At 43.7% G+C, this 20025-nt stretch overlaps 1 long non-coding RNA gene across 1 annotated transcript; it reads left to right on the forward strand.

Moving 5' to 3' along the window:
- Positions 1-3892: 3892 nt before the first annotated feature.
- On the forward strand, positions 3893-19078 carry LOC135421003 (uncharacterized). The gene is made up of 3 exons (XR_010433811.1): positions 3893-4838; positions 6551-8575; positions 17589-19078. It is a non-coding gene; the product is annotated as an uncharacterized LOC135421003 (long non-coding RNA).
- The last annotated feature ends 947 nt before the right edge of the window (positions 19079-20025 follow it).

Consider the following 20025-nt stretch of genomic DNA (forward strand, 5'->3'; position numbering starts at 1 on the left):
ATCCTTCTTGGCAGGGCTGCTCTCAGTATAAAAAAGAGAGGTGCCTTTCTATCACTCCCCCTCAACATTGTCCATGAGGGCCCTTGGCTGTGCTTTGCTGGGAATGGGGATGTGTGTGGGGGTGTGTGTGACTTAGCTCCAGTCCCTAATAAGGGCAATGTTCTGCACAAGTGGTGGGGTGTTAAGGTGGAATAGGGTTTTATTGAGCAGGATCAGGGTTTAAGGACACTGTGCCACTTCTGCTGGGTGGTAAAATTGTTCTCTCTTACCTCTGTCCTCCAGGATCCCCAAACAGATCTGTGGGAGCTTAGTTGTACTTTCTCTCGAATTTTGTGCTTCATTTCATCCTGTCCATTTGAATATCTGATGTAGTTCAATTCTCCTGGCTGTTAACACACTGAGCAAGTATGGCAGATTTTAGCAGCCCTTTCATTTGACTTCCTAATTACTTTATTTTTCTTTTTTTTTTTTTCTTTGCAATAGGAATGTCTTAATTCCTAAGTGAGAATTCATTTCCAATTTACTGCTGTGGACAAAGCACTACATGGCAAAGATGTGTTTCCTTTTCACACTTTGTGTTGGTTTTGGCTGCATTTCAGGTCTGACCTCTCCCTATATATCTGTAGGTGTACACCAGATGTTTGTGCCCTATTGTGGTTGGTGCTGGACAGAAAGCATCACTAGACAAGCAGACAGTCCTTTTTCATTTTGCCAGGGCTTTATCCTTGGCTCAGAACAGGAGGGATTTAAGTCTACTGTTATTGATTTGATAAGGCAAACAGAACATGTTTCATTGTTTCTTTTTTTCTTGTTTTTTTTTTCTTTGTTGGGATACTCTCAAACACTAGGAAATTGCACAATCCAGATGACAACTTAACTCACAATTGCAACAGCTCATAATTGCAACAACTCATAATTGCAACAGTCTTTGGAGTCAGCTTATGCCCAACTGCTGAAATAGTTTTGATTTAATCTTTCTGTATTTCCTAGTTACTTCTACACAGAGAACCTCAGCATTTCACAGTGACAACAGGACCATGGTGTGGACCTGTCTGTGCAAATCTCCCCCAGTCAGGAGCAGGGAGAGGTTTAGGGGCTGGAAAAGTCCCAGACCCACATGGAAGAAGGAAATGGGACCAGTGTGCATTAACCAGTTCCTGGCAAACCCCTCTCAAGAGAGGTCAGTACAACCTCTTTGGTTCCAGTTTCCATAGGTGCCTGTACAAGACTTGCACTTACACACCCAGGTGAGAAGCTGAGGAGACACAAGTCTCATATCTCACCCTGGGCCAGACTCCAGACACGTGTCAGGAGGGACTGCCTTTCTCTCTGATGGAACCTCTAACAGAAGCTGGAACATCAGGGGTGGAAACTGATGCAACTCTCCCAGCAGGTCAGTGATCTCGTTAGGTACATATTTAAAAGGAATAAATTCCAGTGCTGAGCCAAACCTCAGCATCAGAGGTGAAGTCAAAATCCCTGTGAAACCCAGTGTCCTCTGAGCATTGCTTTAACCTCTCACCTCCATTTGCTATTGACATTATTTCTCCATGAAAGGGTTTCTGTTTACACAGGGTAGCATGTCATTCTTCCTAGGACAACTCAAATTTTAGCCAGTTGCAAGTCATGGAAGAGCTTTGCCAAATGCCTCACTGCATTGCACTTGATGACACAGGGAAAACTGTGGTTCCTGGGTGGAAGAGGAAAAGCCATGGTGCTGACAGTCACCACCACAGCCATACTAACAGCAGGATAAAGCTGGGATACCAATGTTTGACTGAGCCTGCTGAGGGACCTCCTCGTCTTCTAAAAGACTTGAAATGGAGAACATCAGCCAAAATAACAGTTACCCCTTACAAGTGTTAGCACCTGAGGGTGCTACATTGGCATTATGTGTGTCCTACGAAGGAATATACATCCTCTGGCATACTCCTCCAGAATTAACCAGACAAGTGGGACATGATTCTCCATGAGCAGGAAGTAAAGCCTCATTTGCTGCAAATTTGTGTCCTCTATTACCAGACTCCACTGCAAAAATAATCTCCCTGTGTCTCCCACCACACCCACAGCAAGCAGAGAGTGTGTGATGTGATGACATGCACACTTGTGAGCATCTGAGAGGCACGTGCAGCCCAGCCCAGCGGGATGGCAGATGGCTGTGCTCATAGTCTTCCCATCCTGACTGTCTGGAGGTCAAGTGGGGGAAGGAATTTTCAGGAGATCCTTAGAAACTTCTCTTTGGCTCTAAAATGTGTCTTTCAAGTGTGGCTGGGTGCAGCAACAAGCTTCAAGTGTTGTAGGAGACACTGTCAGATGGTGCAGCACAGTGTTCCCATAGGAAAGCGGGATGGCAGGGCTGGGCTGGGCTGAGCTGGCTGCTGTCTCACTTGACTCCACAGAACCTCTACCTTCTGCATCTCCTAAACACCCTCTGCAAGTCCAGAGTTGAAGATGTCACTATGCCAGAACAAGCTCCTGTTGGCTGGAGCCTGAGCAGTTTCCGAACTTTGCCTTTTCTGGGGTAACACAGAAATACACGCTGGGCTTAGAAAATGCGTAAATATTGAAACCACAAGTGGTGTAACTTCTTTGTAAGAGTGAAAGAGTTGGTGGGCTCCCTCCTATAGTTCCTCTTCCTGTAGTTCCTCTAACATACCTGCCCCCTGGATAGTCATTCACTCTGGCATTAAGACAATGCAGAGTAAGCCACAGGCTCTTTCTCTTCCCCTGCTGATTTCGCAGTGCATTCGCTGTGTCCGGCTTTGGAGAGAGAAACTGCCCCAGCCCAGAGCTGTGGGGGCTGTTTTGGGGTCTGTGTGCACCACCTGAATCCTTGATGCTACTGGCAGGAAGCATCTTGCACTCACTCCTCTGTCCCAGTCCCCCATCCCCACTCTGTGTGTGCTGGCTCGTGTGTTCAGGGAACTGATCCAGCTGAAAAGTAGAGAAAAAAAGAAAAAGATGGATGAATCCATCTGTCTGGCTGATGGCAAGACCACTTGATAAGAAGCATCTCCACAAAAGAAGGGGCTGCTTTCTCCTTGAGCAGCAGCTGATCTAAAAGCCAGCTATTAAAAAACATCTTCCATGAGCACTCCCGCTTCCCTCCAGCCTTGGCTGCTGTTTCCCAACCTGGCAGTGCCCCTGCTCTGCTCTCTGGTGGTTTTAGCCAGGGCTGAGCTGGCTGGAAGCTCCTGGTGAGTTGTCAGCTAAATTAATCCTGCCCCAGCACCCTGGGTGGCTGCGTGTCAGCAGGGGTGGTGAGAAGGACATCCATCTTTTCCCTTAACACTACCATGGATTTGTGCCCAATTAAGATGACTGTTAACTGTGGCCTTCATTAGTAGGATTGACAATGGAAACTTTTAATCAAGTGTTTGGCTTGAAACACTTGAAAAGTGCAAAAGGAAAAGGCAGAGGAGGGAAAGGATCACTTCTCCCCTTCTCCATTTACCACGGATAAGTTAACAAAAAAAAAAACCCCAACCTAAAAAAAATTTCCCCTGAGTAATCTGAGTGTGATACAGCTGGATTTTAAAATTCAGGATTTAGGCGTGGGAGGGAGAAAATATATTTTAAATCTTCGCTTTCTCTCCCTGGACAGATGAAGTTTAGCAAGGATCAGGTTAAGGTGATGACTGTTTTCCATGTTGGTTCTTGAGTGTTTCAGCCAGAACTAGATTTTTGTGTCCCATTTATAACAGGGCTGGAGCAGGGGAAAGGAGCTATAATGGAAGTGCTGACACCACTCCAGCACAGGGCAGCCCTACTAATGGTGCCCATGTTGCTGGAGGAGCCAACTTGGCAGCTCATACTGGGACAAGCCTGACAGAAAGGCTCTTTGAAAATAATTTACTGCTCCAAAAATAAATGCAAAAAGCCCAGACTTCTTCACATGGAATGTCTGGCAAAATTGCTCTTGGGAGTCCCAGGACATTGTCCAGGGCTTCCCCAGTGCCATGGGATAGGGTTAATTGCTTGAGGTGTGATGGGAATTGTTAGGTGTGATTTAGCAACACTCTACATCTAAAAGGAATGAGGAAAAACTAGCTAAGCCAGAACAACCCTGGCCCTGCTGAGGGCGGAGGGATGTAGAGTGCAGGAGTAAAGGCGTCTTACTTGTGCTGTGTCCTTCTGTCCCCGAGGAGAGCCACTGGCCACCACGTGTCCTCTCAGCCCCACAGCCCATCCACCCAGGTCTGTGCCAGGCTGCTGTGGTCCTGCTCTCAGCTTCCTCACACATTTTCCATGACTCTGATCCCTTTTGCCTGTGTGGAGTGGAAATACGTTCCCAGGGAGGAGGAACAAAGGCTGGGTGCTCTAAGCCACCATGCTCTGGGCTTTGGGGAGTTTCTGATGATGTTTTTGACAGAGCTGCCTTTTTCTTTTCTTCTGTTGGAATGCATGTTGTGCTACAAACCACAGGGCAAACAGGCAGCAGAGCAAACCTACTGCAGGTGTGGGCACAGGAGAGCTGGTGCTACAGAAAAGAAGTTGCTGTTTAATGCCATGTGAAAGTTCTTCAGCTGGGGACACCAACATTTATGTGATTTTTCAAGAAACCAAGTCCAAAGCTGAGTTTATAGCAGAGCTAAATTCAGCTGTTTGCAGTGGGCAGAACTGTGCAGAAGTCAGGAAGTTCTGAGTGTTGTTGAAGCAGAAACTCTTGTTCAAACCACAGAATCTAAAGGGAAATTAAAGGGAGCCTGGGGCTTTCAACAAGAAATTTTTCTTTTTACATAATGAGAGTTTCTCATAGCAATGCAGAAGTTTCAGCAGGGAGATGACACCTCGCCAGCAGGACCCAGAGCACTGGGAATGCCGGGGATGCTCAGGAGGTGGGTAAGCAATGGGGATATGAGGAGTGCTGGGAAAATGAATTCAAAATGTGTATTTCAAGTGATCTTCTACAGTTTGCAAAAGTGCAGGGGTTACTTGAAAAGCAGGCTATGAACAGATGCTTTAAGCTCAAGCCATGTTAAGGTGAAAAGCCCCAGCACAGCTGGGCTCAGTGAGGCCCCTGACATGGTGCAGGACATCCATCACTGCCGTGCACTGCCTTGCTTTGGAAAATGTGTTTATTTAGTGGTAGCCAGTGCTGTGTTCACCTATTGCCCTGTGACAACAGTGTCCACTGTGTGGAAACCCATGTATTAGCAAAGCTAACAAAGCCAGGGCATCTTTGCATTCCCTCCCTTGCGTGCGTTGACTGAGCTCAAACCCGTTCACTTTCTTTGCCTCAGAGCACAGCCTTGGAAATGCAGTAGAATATTCCAGCAATTCCCTCCAGCCCAGCAGAGGCTGCCACGTGGGCAGGTCCATGCCTGACCAGCAGTCCTCATGTCTTTATGTAACTCCATCCTCGGACAGAGATTAGCTTTCACCGGAATGCAGGTTTGCAGCTATTCCAGGGAGGCTCAGCAGGAAGCCTTGTGTGCTGCTGAAGGGTTTCATTTCATTTCTCTGTACAGCTTGTAAAAGGCTTCTTGGAAACCAGATCTTTGCATTTTACTTGAGTTCACTTATCTGCCAAAAGCTGCTTCAAGTTACTCTTTCCAAGCCATATTAGATTAATCTTTAGGTAAGAAGGAGGCAGCAACAAGTACTGTATATCTTTGTTGAGAACTCACCGCTTCTAATTACGTTCCCCCCTTATAGGCTTCAATTTTGAGGACTAGAAAATGAGGTCAACCTCTATTAAATGTAATGACTTTCCCTGTGGGGCTTGCAATAAAAACAGCTTCACAACAAAGGTTTCTATTTAAGGGAGAGGAAGTTTCTGTTACAAAGAAATCCCCTGACTTGGTGCAGGGGCTTAATTTTCATTTGCTGGCTACAACAAAGTGAAAAGATTTGGGTTGAGACTTTAACCAATGCTTATCTGAGAAAAAATGGGCAGGAGAGTTAAAACTTCAGGAAGAAAAAAAGCCCCATTGCTGCAGGAGATAACCTAGAACCTGTCTGGCAAACAATACCTGAAATTCCTGGCAGCTTCAGAGAGGGCAGAAAGCACAGCTGCATCCTGAGCCACACCAGGGCCACCATGAGCTGCATGCAGCGAGCATGCAAGAGGAGCAGCTTTGCCTTTCTCTTTTTGCTGCAGCCTGGACACAGCTGGTTCCCCATGGGTGCCCCAAGAACAGGTGGTGTGGTTTGTTCCTGCAGGAGATGAAATGAATCCTGTAATGGATACAGGACCTAATTTGGAACACTGCAAAGAGCACAGGTTGGTGCTGTGCCCTCTTTCCAGGCAGCTCCTGTGGCCGTGTACCCAGGGGGCAGATGATGCCCTGCCCAACTGGTAACTCTGCATATGTGTGATTTTCAAAAGTGCACTGGCTTGAACGGGCTGTTTGGTGCTGCTGTAGCTATTTGTGTGGCTATTTAAAGCTAGGAAAGCACAATGATGTCTTAATAACTAAACTCTCTTTTACACCAGAAACTGGAGGTAAACATGGCCATAATTTGTAAAAACCGCTGTTGCTCTGATAACAGCCTAACTAGCAAAGTTCGCTCTTTCTTTAAAGGTGGGGTGTTTTTTTAATTCCAGCAGCCTTGCAGGCAGGAATTTGCCAGGCAGTTATTAAAACATCGTGCCTGCCAAGCGCAGGAGGATTATTTCGGCATCAGCTCGTATTAACTGCTCCACGCTCAGGTCGCCATGTTTGAGCTGCGTCTGAAGCAGCTCAAGAACGGCCGCAGCCGATCGTTCGGCTCTGGCTGCTCTGCTCCCTCGCTTTCCTTGCAGCCCAGCTCGCTGCTTTGCACTTCCGATCACTGCAGAAGGCCGAAATATCACGCAAATGCTGTTTCACTGTATTAATGCCCCGGTGTGCGGTGACACACTGCAGACCCTGCGCAGGAAACACAGAATGACCCCAGGGCGCGCTGGGAAACAGGATTGAGGATCAACCTTCTCCGCCAACGGAGGTTCTTGCCCTTTAAGAAAAAGCCTGCAGTAATTTTCCATTACCCTGCACAGTCTTGTCTACGTGGCAAGAATTGTTTGTGGAAGCTGGAGCATCACGGGTGAGGCGCAAGCTCCAATCCGGCTGCCGTTGCTTGGCTACGCGCTCGGCATGCCGGCAGCACGCCAGGCTCCTGGGAAGCACCTTTGTTCCCCGAGAAGGGATTTGAGTTGTGTTTTCATGCCGAAAGCTGGGGACAAATGCTGATTTTCTCAAGCAGCCTGGCAGAGCTGGGCTTTCCAAACAGCATGAGCCAGCCAAAATGTTCAGTGATAATACTAATAATAATATGTGTGGAGTCCATCTCCTGTGATGGTTTCTCTTCCTTTGAACAAGGAAATGTAACGAGCTCATGATGTTTGTTTGCTGTTGCACTGATCCTAACCGGCACTTAATCAAGGCAGTGTGTTGAATTGGGCAGAAATACTGTCAGCAAAATCCTCCCCCGCTCTTGTTGTTTCTGTCTAATAAACCAGACGGATTGCTGTTGTTCTGCAACTTGATAAGCGGATTATTTTTTTTTAATGTAAGGTCTGGAGTCCTGACAGGAGAGTCTCTGCTTGAGGCTTGAGGGTTGTCTGAAATATCTGAAATATTTCAAATGCCACTAGCAGAATCTGCAGCAGCACGGAGGAGCAGGTCTGTGTGCTGTCCCTGCTCACTGGCACTTGGGAGCATGGCTGGAACAGGCGTTTCCATGATGTCTCAACATGGCTTCAGCTTATTTTATCTGTGTGAGGCTTGATACTTCCATTAATAAGAGAGCTCTGTGTTCCTTCTAGCAGCCCATGCTGTCAAGGACTCTCCCTGCACCAGCAGCCAAACCTACACTGATAATTGTTAAGCAAACAAGTGTGTGTTCCCCCTACCCCCCTCCGCTGCCATTTGCCTTTTGCAGCAGCTCCAGGCACCTTCAAGAGTATGAATAAACATGTCATTTGGGGGTGTGGAAATGTGAGAATTGAAAAATTTGATATAAAGTGGAACACACTGAGCATCAGCCTTAATTCTGCTTCATGAAGTATGAAGCCCAAGGGGAATTTTGTGCTCGCGGTCTCACATCCTTCATCACACAGACGAACAAACATCACCCAGCAGAGCCCTGGCACAACTACAGAGGGACCACCTACCCAGTGCTGCTCCTTGAGGGGCTCCATATGCATGGTGGCTTTGAGGTGTCTCTCCTGGGCACAGGCATAGCTCTCCCTGCAGCCCTGTCACCCTGCAACATGTGTCTCCTAACCACAACCTCTCTGAGGTTTACAGTTTAAAGATACTGGCTTCCTGCAGTTTCTCTTGCAAATTAGCAATGTTCTCTGCTTTCTGGGCTCCTTTTTGGTCCTGTTTTCTCACATCCAGCCTTTCCATCACCTCCTCCTCACCCCTGGTGCTGAGGGCTCCACTGCTGCCACCCAGCAGCTCAGTTGATGCCACGACCATCTGGGGACCTGCACAGTGTTCCCCACCTCCTGGAGAGCCATGCAGGAAGGGTGGAGTTGGGCATGTAGCAGCCTGGCTACATGCCATCTGTCACCTGGAATATGCTTGTCCTCCATCAGTGAAGTGTGCCTTGTGTGATGGGAATGACTGAGCAGACATTTAGGATGGTGAGTTTCCGTATCCCTATGTCAGATTTTCCTGTATGGATAACTTGATGGTTAGAAACAGCACCTTATCCACACTACACAGTGCTTGGCTCTCTGTTCAGTGAACTTTTTGGCTTGTCTTATCTGTCTTTGCATTGTTTTATTTTTTTAAAGTAACCTACTGCCTCTTAGCAGTCTTAGAAAACCTTGGTATCTAAGAAAAGATGAGTTTGGCTCTTGAAAACTGACTGCTAGTAGTAGCCCTTTTCCTTTTCATTGTGTTTTCAGAAGTGAAAAGCGGAACTTCTGAACTCTTTAATTTTTTCAAGTAGGCACATGTAAATGCAGAGGTGCACAAAGGAGGGTCCCTTTCCAAAATACATTTGCCCTGTGCTGTGCCTGCTATAACACACCACCACCACAGCTTGCCTCTGCTTGGGATTTGCTGTACACAGTAAAATGCAGAGGATCTGGTCTGCTAGGAGGAGGGTTTGCCTCCCTTGTTTGCACACCTAGGAATGTGGGTGAGTCGCTGCCTTGTTTGAGAAATGAAACCTTCTATCCCAGCTCCTTATGCCTTTGTTTGTTTTTAGAACTGCAGGTTACCTTCTGTTGAAGGTAACTCACGCTCCCCCCCGCTCCTCTGTGGCTCAAGTTTAACATCTGCTTTCACATTTTGTATTTCCTTCTTAAAAGCACAGAGATGGGACTGCATCTTCCTATGTGTGCTCTGAAATCCACAGGATCCTGCAGACCTTAGAGATCAGAGCAGGCAAACCCAGGTCTGCCTCCAGCGAACTGGTTTCCAGTACAGCCAGTGTAGCTCTTGTACAGCAACATCCCTAATTAAAAGAGTGACAATTTCCAACTACAAAATTAGAACAGTGTTTGAGAACATTTTGTTTCAAGAAGGCAAGAAAAGCAGAAAAGGAAAGAATGTTCAGGAAAGACACAAAAACCACAGCACAATTTTCTAAACTTTTTTTAGCTTTCAACAATTTAAGCTTAGGGACCTGTGGCCATTTGGTGAATGAATTATCTGATTTCAAGGGGGTTTAAATGCCTCAAATGATATTCCTACCTTTGAAAATAAACTCCTTACTTTACGTAGATGCTTAAGTATGAGTTTCAGTTCTTTGGTTTGCAGATAGGAAAAAATTACAAAAGACTCTTCATACATAATTTGCCATTTTCCTTGACTGCAATTTGACATCTAAACCTGATCTTTTTTCCTTATATAATAGATGATTTCCTTCTTGGGTTTGTTTTTTTTTACACTTTTAAGTCTGCCAGTTATTCCCAAAGGCCCAGTATTTATATTTATTCCACAGCAAGCATGTGACTGGTGTGACTGAATAATTATATCAAAATGAATTTGGGTTCCTTTTGTTGCAAAATGTTCTAGGGCTGTAGATATGTTTTGAATGTGTAATAAGCTCTGGGTATTGAGATTACAAGAGCAACTAACTGCAAAATCCTAAGGATTAAGGTCATGCATGAGATATTTGATTCTCCCTCCTGTGAGGTTCGATTGCAAGATACAGTCTGCTCCCACTAACTTCTTAAAATGAGAAAGCTTGAAAAATTAACGAGATTCTGTCAAATTTGCCTTGCTGCTAGTGGAACTGGAGGTGTTGAAGAAACGGGGACCTGTGAAGAAAGGAAGAAGCAGGGACCAGGAGGGTCAAAATCCCTGCTGGCTCACAGCTTGGAAGTGAGGAAAGACACCAAGACGACTCTTTTTTTTTTCTGCCACAATTTGATCCACTATAGAATTCATTCTATCAGAAGGGGCAGCTCTTCCCCCTCTTTGTTGCTGTGACTGCAGCAGTGTCTCAAGACTGTGATTGGGACCAAGGTTCTGTTGTGCTGAGCCAAAGAATGTGTCCTTGCGAGAAAAGGATGCAAAGGGAAGATAGGAGAAATATGAAGAGCAGGCTGGAGGTCATGGGGGAACCACCTTAGTCCTACGGAAATTCAGTGGTATGGATTTTTTTCCCCCTGAGGTGGATGTATGATCAGGCAACATGCCACAGAGGCAAAATGGGTTGCTCTCTGTGAGCCTCACAGTCCCCAAGGCACTGTAGACCACTGCTCACCTCCCCATCTGCCAGCTCAATTTTTATTTTCAGTTCTTGTTGTTGTTGTTTTCTGGGGTTTTTTTTGTTTGGTTGGTTTTTTCACAGAGGTGGCCATTCTTCTGCTTGAATTTGCTCCGAGATCACAATATTTTTTTTCCATAAGCTATTGAAAATCGTCTGATGGGAATAACTTCCAGTAACTGATTCTGTCATACAAATGGGCTGTATCCTTATGGAGGACAAACGACTTTATTTTTAAGTTAAATACGGATCAGCTGCATGCACTCCCACTTCAAAAAAAGCTGTGGATGTTACAATTTCACCTGGTTGCAGGCATGATTAGTCCCTTCTGTCCTTCATGCTGTCTGTAACTAGGGCATTGCTGCTGCCTCACTGCCTGTCCCAAGGGATCTGGGTGGTGTTTGTGCAAAGGGGATTGGGCTGAGGAAGGGGTGGAGAAATGCAGCTCTCAGCCCAGGATATATTTAGTGAATGCAGCTGTGGGAGGCAGCAGGAACAAGAGATCTCTTGTATTGCCAGAGCTCTGACAGCTCACATGCCTAAATAATCTGCTGGTTTTTTACCATTACGTTTCCACCCACGCTCCCAGTGTTTTTAATTTGAATGTAAAGTTATACTTTAATGTAGTCGGAATCCTTCTTGGAGCTTAAAAGTGAGATGTGTTACAGTGTCAGTCTTGCTGTAGCCCTTCAAGTGGGGCAGCAGGCAACTTTCATGGGCACGGATTTTCTCCATGGCAGAGAAATTTGACTTCATTTTCGTCCATTAGGGAGGGTAGTGATGTCAGAATATGCCTTTCATGTGCACTGCAGTACTTGCTTGGGCTGGAAGCAGATATGCCGCACTAGTACAGCCCCTCCCAAGCAAATAAACTCTGCTTCTTGCCAGGGCTGCTGAGCTGGGGTGCAGAGCCTGCTTCTGCTACGCTGGGCACTCCACTGTGCTGTGCAAACTGCTGGTTCTTCTGGCATCCCTGGGAGTCTGATCCAATATTCGCTGGTACGTCATGGGATAAAAAAGGAGGACAAAAATAGGTTTATCAGCCCTCTGGGTCAAGCAGGAGCATGCTACTGTTGCTGTGCATTAGGACTAATTTGTCTGGGCTCTCTGGCCATGTTCAGACTTGCCCCCAGAGAAAAAGATGGAGGATGAGAATTCTCTGTGTGTCTTCTTCCCTGGCTTGTTCAATGGTGCACAACAAGCCATGAGCTAGACTGCCTCAGGCATTAAAAGCTTATGACAAATTAAACTGCAGAATATAAAAAGAAGTAATATTTTGGTCTTGTTCTGATGCGGTTAAGGGGTTGGAAAAACAAGACTGGTGCAGGGAGGTCCAAAGCATGGCTTTGTGTCTGGATGATGGAGACATCACATTTAGAGGGAGACAGGCTCTGGCGTTGCTTTCCTGAAGTTTGTCCCACCTTAATGGTATTTTTCCATCCACAGCAGCATTGCTGGGAGATGTTGCAGTGACACATCCACCCTTCTCTGCCAGGGCAGCATCTTGACCCTTCCCACTCCACCATGGATTTACCATTCCTGTGGCAGGGACTTGTCCCCACCTGATATCCATATGGGAAATGCATCTCCTGTGGGTGGCTTTCATGGTTCCACCACAGGCTGGCACAGACTCTGATCCACCTTTGAAAAATTGTGTGGTATATGTGTTCTGGATATAGCTGTCCCACTTTTGCATGCTGTGACCCAAGGGAGTTTCGGTGGCCAGTTTGTGTATCAAAAGCACTTAGTATTAAAGCGTAGCAAATTGCATCTGGGCACAAATCCGCACGAGCTCAGTGCCCTGCGTACCCACACAGGCTTTTCTGTCCCGAATCCTGCTGATTCTGTGCCTAGGACTGGATTTATTTCAGCAGGTAAATGGTTAACTGGAGGACTAATTGGCTCTGAGAGCTCCAGTCCTTTGCAACAGATTATTGGCATGCTGGTAGGAGCAGCTCCCTTCCTTCCCTTCCCCCTTCATTATAAAAACATGAACTGTAGAGAAACCAAATACCACATGGCGCCCTGCGCTGAGCCCGTCAGTGCTCCCGGCTCGGTGTTCAGCACAAAAAGTCCCTTTATATTTGGGAAGCGGAGGGAGAAAATTCTGGAAACGCAAGAACGTGGCGATAGTGGCTGAATCAGCACATTTATTTGTGCTAATATTTATTTATCAGTGTCCAGGCGCTCGACTCCACAGCCCCACACACCCACGGGCCCCACGCCAGCGCGGGGGAGAATCCCGGGGGTATCCAAAAGCTCCACGTCAGTTTATGGCTTTGCAGAGGGCTCTGGGCAGTCACCGAGGGGCTGAATGTAAAGAGAAAAAAATGAAAGCTTTAGGGGGAAAAAAAAAATAATTGCATTTCTGTTTTCCCAAGGAGCCGTGGGTGTTTTTAGGCAGCTGCCTGCAGAGGCCGTCGCCATTTCGTGAGGCAGCATTAATGCAGCGGGAGGAGACATGTTGTGCTTTTCATGGAAATTCGGATTTTAAGGTTTTTCTCCTTGGTTTGAAGCTTCTTCATTCTTCCTTCACCCTCTTTCAGTCCAAAGGCTTTAATTTTTAAACTTAAGGGGAAAAAAGTAATAATAACAAGTGAGGAAAACTAGGGGGAAAAGGGAAAAGTTCTTCTGAAGGGATTACAATGTGCAAGCAAAATCAGGTCTCTATCCAGGAGAGAAAAAAATATTAGAGGTGCCCGAAAATGCCCCCAAGGGCATAGGGAGGATAATCAGGATGACAGTGTGGCTGAGCACTCAGCATCCCAGGCATGGCCCAGGTGTGCAGGGAAAATGCAGTTCATCAGGCATGTTTTAAATAGAGAATTTTTCTCTGGTATGAAAAGATACCTGACTGGTTTGTGCATACACAAAACCAGCCCTTTGTGATTTTCATGAGCCGACTTGACTTCCAGGTTTTGAGATACTAGTTTTGATCTAAAAGCTCAGACTATTGCTAGTGCTGCAGAACTGCTTGTTTGATCAAAGGAGAAAATAGGGATTGTGGCAGGAGAGAGGTCAGGCAGATCCCCTTCGGTGCAAAACTCCTAGAGCAAACTGCAGTGTTTCTGTTAAGGGCCTTCTGTATTGGAGTTGACTTCTTCCACTCCAGGACCTTTCACTTGCAAAATACATTATAGGGCTCATTTGTTTAACAAGTCTCTGGGAGCTGTGAGAGAGAATTAATGCTGGCATTTGGAAATACAAGTGATAGTGCTGCATTTGATTTTGGTTTCATGTCATTATTTTCTGGTTTCAGAGTCAGAAAAAGCTGCTCATTTATTTTTCATGTAGCTGTATTTTTTTTCTGACTTCTTGAGGAGGCAGAGCTAATGAAATCATGCTGCAAGAGGCCTGAAGCTTTTGATCTGATGTTCAGCTTCAACAAATTTCACTTTTGGAGTTTCTGCACTTTGGGGGAGGCTGCAGGTTATAGAAACAAATTAGTGCATCTGCTAAAGGAAGAACTACAAAATTATAGTGCAAAGGGTCTCTGCTCACTTTCCTTGCTGACCCAACTGACTGGTCAGTAAAGTGTAGCTCAGGAATATCACAGCCTCTGCTGGAATATGGCACAGGATCAGGAATGCTGCAGCAGTGCAGCACAGTTGGGTGTGTGGCTGCCTACTCTTAGGAAAGCAGCCATCGTTATTTCAGCTGCTCACGAAAGACTTGATAACTTCCAGCCATGGATTCAAATCCCAACTAAGTTTGCAAGGAATATCAGTCATATTTAAAACCAAGACTAAGTCAGATTCCTCCACATTAGCTGCAGTTGAATTTTGCAAGGTTTCTGATCTCCTCACTCTGGGTGCGAAGGTGTTTCCTTTTCAAGCCTGTCACCTGAAAAGATTTCTATGAGACAGTGATTCCTTCAACACAGAAAAGCAATGTAGAGAAACCTCTTTGCCACCCCAAGATCATTATTTTCTTGATTGCCCTCTTGTACTCTGCTGAGGTTACATTACATCTGCAGGTCAAATGTAACATGAATGCAGCATGCACTGATCACATATAGCAATATATATAGTAAAGAGCTTTAGTGTGAACATCATGCACATCCTTGGTTTGTTTGTGTAACACTGTGTATTATACAGATAATATAAAGCATAAAATAGTTTTCATATATAAAAATTACTTTTCCAGCATATACTAATGTGCCTTTTATAAAGTCCTAATTAGGTTATGTTTTCTCCTAAACTTAATTCCATTTTATTAACAACAGCTGAGTAGACTTCAACTTCATTTTTGGTTCCAATTTTCATTCTGTTCAGCATGTGTATATATATGTATACAGAAGAAGATAATCCTTTATTAATCTTTTGAGCAGAACACTTTTCTTTCGTACAGCAAAAGTCCTGCCTCTGAATGTTCATTATCAGCACCTGATGTGCTGCCTGGACCACACTATCCTAATAATTGGAGTTTAAGGGGAAAAAAAAGCCGGTTATTAAAGTTACAGTGTTTCATTTTTGTGCATGTTATGATTCTAAATTATTCAAGCATTTGACTAGCTCCTACACATAGAAACTTATGTCTCCCATGCATTTTTCCACCCCAAAGTGTTCTATGGTTTCCTTTGTCTTACACACTACGTCAGAGTATTCAAATGCACTGTGTAGTACCAGTAGCATGTGGCACATTACAAAAAAATTTGAGATAGTTTCTCAATTAAGTGCATTTTATTTTGACCTATTTCCTTCCACTTGAGTCTAACATTTGGTCTCTTCATAGTCAATATTTTGTTTTATGGAAAGGTTTTAAAATTTTACTGAAGGAGATGAAGTACCCAGGACAACTTAAACTTATATTATTCCTTTTGCCATTATTATTAAAAATAGGAAAGAAGAAGAAATGTTGGGGAAAATACGGGGAATACTGATGCAATTATACCTACATGTGCAAAGCTACAGGCTTGCTTTTACTCTTGAAATTTAGACCTCTGCTTCACGTTCTATTTCCTTCTACACACTGGGATAGTTAATTTCAGTTGCATTTTCCAACTATTGACATACATGTTCATTCCTAAATTCACTTCATATGCTTCCAAATCGTTAGGACAACATTCACTTTAGACACACCAAGAAAAACCTGGAGTGATTCCACTGACCTAAATGTAATTACTCAGTGCTGAATTAAAGGCACAGGCGCATAACTTAAGCCCCATGTGTTTGGAGTAAAAAAGCTCAGCTTTTGTCATTAAATTCAATGTTTCTAGACCTTAATCCAAGACACATTTGTAGAGAGAGGTGATAGCTTCTTTTTAGAAGAATTATTAAATCTAGAAGAAAATAAGTCAATTCTAGGCCTGTTGGGGTCTTCCAATGGGTGAAATGGCCATGAAGGTGGCAGTCAGATTTTTCAGGTGGTGATTAAGTGCTGTGGATGTCTCACCCAAGTCATCTTGCATTTCCTGTGCTGCTTTAATTGCACAAAGAGCCATTGACCTCATTTTGTGACAGGACTGTACCAACAGTGTTTTCGTGGACTGCTTACGTTTTCTCCCAGCTCACTGTCTAATAGTAATCTGTTACTAAATATTTAAAAAAAAAGTGAGCTGTGAATGGTTTTAAGCTGAGACAAGATTGTCACTGTTAATGGCTTGGTCAGGGAGAGAGAGAGTATTTGTTTCAGCATGTAAATCTCCTTCCTGCAACAGTTAAAGCTGCTAAATCTGGAGTTTAGGTGGCAGACATGTCCAGGGCTGCTCTAGTCCCTGGGCTGATGAGCTCTCCCAGCTGGGTAAAGCTCTGTCAGGAGCCAGTTTATAGTGAATTGACTGTAGGAAGAAAATATAAAAGCTCATGGGAAACATGAGCCTGACACAGGAGCTATTTCTTTTCAGGTGGCATTCTAACCTAAGTGTGTGGTGAATCACTACAGCAAAAATTGACTGGACTCCACATCTAACAAGTATTGACAAATATGAAGAAGTTTGTTTTGAGTTAGTAATGTAAGGGGTCTTTTATATATATGGTGCATTACAACTGGGTGATTCAGGGCTTTCTCAGACTGTCTATAAAAATAAAAAAATTATATGCTTGTAAGATTTCAGAAGAAAAGGTACAGTTTCTTTTCCCTGCATGTGGCAATTTGCTGAATAATGCATCATTTTGTCAACTCTTATAGAGCAATCGATAAATGCCCTACAGTGCTCCCTGCACACAGGAGACAGGAATGAAGATCATTATGGAAACAGGCTTGAAACTTGCTTGAAATAAAGATCCCAGTTCTATATTTGTGGTTTTGGAGGCCTGGGCTGTTTTTCTTTTCATTCTAGAGTAGCCGTAATTCATCTTGTTCGATTTGAGTGAAATTCATCATGTTTCCAAGGCTAGTATGAAACTCTTTGTTTCCAAAACTCCAAGGAGATTTACCAGGAAAGTATAGTTGTTGTTATGCTCATCATCTAAACTTTCCAAAGTCTCCACTAGAACTCAAATGGAGAGTTGGTAGAAAATGAAAACTAGAGCTTATAGTTGTGAATTTTTTTTTGTCCTTGATTTTAATTGTTAACACATATTTGTGCTAAGCCTGTTTTCCCTTTTCTGATCATACTCCTCAAACACTTAAGCAATCAAGCTTCACTGGGTCATGTTTGCAGCAAATAAATTTCAAGGATGGACAGGTAAATGCCTTTGGAAAACGAGCTTTAAATGTGTATAAGGAAGTAATCATGTTAGAATTTCAAATATCTGAGTTTAAAAATTAAATTATTAATTTCATTGTCTGTACTAAAAATGTAATTTCACAACTACATTTGAAATCCAAATATTCTGAAGATTCGGCTTAAAAGCTATGAAATATTCTGACTCTTTTTGTAACAATTCTGTGGCATGTTGGAAAATGGGAGAACAGTGTCTTTATTTTGAAACACAAGATTGGGTATGACTCTCTTAATCGTGCCAATGCTTTTTTTTTTTTTTTAACAGACTCTTGATAAAACAATGACCACAGAACACTCCTGTAACTCTTCAGACCGTGTTTACAGCCAAGATGCTGAGATAAAGAACACTGCTTGCAGCTTCTACCTTTTAAAGTGATTTTAAACCCTACCACTGTTACTAATCCTTGCATGTTTCCAGTCCTGGAAGTTTCCAAGCAGCTAATTTCATCAGTGCAGAGCACTTAGTGTGTAAGTCAGGTCACAGCACCTGCCTTTTCATGCTGTACCCACGGGCACTGCAATCCCTGGGAAGGTGCACTTTAGTTTCTTATTTGCTTTCCGGGGTGATTTCAGTAATGAGCAAAGTTGCATCATTCTTTTTCGTGTGAGGAGACATGTAATAACTCGTTAACACTTTTATCAATTCCAGTGTCTAAGTAGGTACAGGCAAAATAGTCAGTCAGTGTTTTTTCTACCATGTCCCAGTCCTCTTATAAAAGTTTTTCAAGCCAAGCAGAACAGTTTGTTACCTAAAAGCTGACCTTGAAAAAACAGATCACTGGATACAAGTAGCAAGGTTTAAAAAAGGGGGGTGAAGAAACAGATTTCTTCTAAGAACAATGATTTACATTAAGAAGCAATTAAACATATTCTTCCAATCACCCCTATTCTTTAAGTTTGAAACAGTCTGGAGTTTAAAAGTCTCGGAAGATATCATCAAAATAAGGACTACTGTGTCTTTCTGACTTTTCTTACACCTCTAAGGCTGCCATTTAAGGCAGTAACTGTGTGTTAGATGTTGACCAAATACAGCATAAATACTTTGACTGAGATGATCTCTATTTCCTACAGTTAAGATGGCAACATGGGATAATTTGAAGATGATCTGTAATAACAACAAAGAACTTCAAGTTTCAAACCTCCTTAAAAAAGTGGACTCGATTTCCCCAAAAAAAATGTGTGTACATTCCTTAGTCAAGTTAATATAAAGTGTGATAATCAATCCTCTCACCAAACAATAGTTGCTGTTCTGTCATTTGTCTTATTGTACACAGGAACTCATGCAAAACTGAAACAGCAATGTGGGTCGGTTGTTAAGGAGCTCGTAGATCTAAAATTTGAGCTCAGGCCACAAGATCACATGTACAGCAACAGAACCGATTCTTTGATGCATTGTGACCACCAAGTTAAAAATTTGCTTAGGAGAGATCATTAAATCCCACAGAATACATTGAATCCTTTTTTGACTTCCATTTAGTCATTATACTTTTTATTAATAACTTATTTTCCTTTGAAAACAGGAATAAAAAGAGCTGAATCTTGGTTAGAGTAGCTTCATTTTGAATAAAATGAAAAAAACACTGGAGTTTGGCTTAGACTGAAAGATTTTTTCTTTACCATATGTTTATGACACTGATAAGAATTTGTTTCTAATTACTCATGGTAATAAATCTTTTTCTTGCTGCACACAAGGTTCCTCATTCTGAACATGAGCCCCATAAAAGTGCCAGCAAACCCTCCTTATTAACATAATCTCAGTTTCCAGTGTTAAATCCTAGGAACAAAAAGGGCATATGTAAAAGTTCTCTCTATGTGTGTAGATGTGTTTGCAATTATTCATTACTGGCTGGAGCAAAAGTCTGGATTTGAATTCCAGTTCCAGGTCCCTGGCAGAATGAACAGCATGAGTTCATTGCTAGAGCTCAGTTTTATCCTTGCTGCTGCTGAGTTTGTTGCTTGCCTTGTGACAGGAGGAAAAAGCTTTGGCTGGGATCAATACACCATAATCATCTCCACCAGTCCCACAGGGAAGGTGGCTCCATGCTTAGAAGGCAAATTTGTATCTACCTGTGCAGTTAGTGTGATTTTAATAGTGAATTACTGAGGAAGGAAACAGAAGGAGAAAAAAGAAGCCCACTTGTTTGTTTGTTTGACCAACATGTTAACACGTTACATACAAAAACTCAAAATAGAGCTCTACATGATTTGGGACAGAGACAATTTTGAACACAAAGTTTGCAGGAAGTTAAATGCCTCCCACAAATAGCTCGCTGTGCTCAAAGGGTATTTGATGTCCCATTTACATAGTCTCTGTCGAAGCAATCTAAACTATTCTGTTTGATTTAGGGCCTGATTTCTCCTGGAAAGTGAGAGTTTTGGTTGAAGAAAAGCTTGGTGACACTGCACATCTCTCAGTCTTGCTTAGACTCCCGTTTTCCACTTCAAAAGGCAGATACAATACTTAACTCTTTTGTCCAATGTTTGCCTTTCCACTGTGTCTCTAGAGAGTTGTGTGCTACCCTTGCACCCTGTGTATCACGAAGAACAAGCTGCTTCACCAACCTTTTGGTATCCTCTGGTACAGAGGACACGGTGGGGCAAGCAGGGAAGGGATGGTGCCCTGTGAAATCAGTGTGCCTTTGTATGTTGTCCCTAAGGGATAATAACATTGGGGCTGGGGGGGGAGGGAAAAAGGGTTCTAG

This window comes from Pseudopipra pipra, chromosome 12 (genome assembly GCF_036250125.1).
Source record: "Pseudopipra pipra isolate bDixPip1 chromosome 12, bDixPip1.hap1, whole genome shotgun sequence".
Taxonomy (NCBI): domain Eukaryota; kingdom Metazoa; phylum Chordata; class Aves; order Passeriformes; family Pipridae; genus Pseudopipra; species Pseudopipra pipra.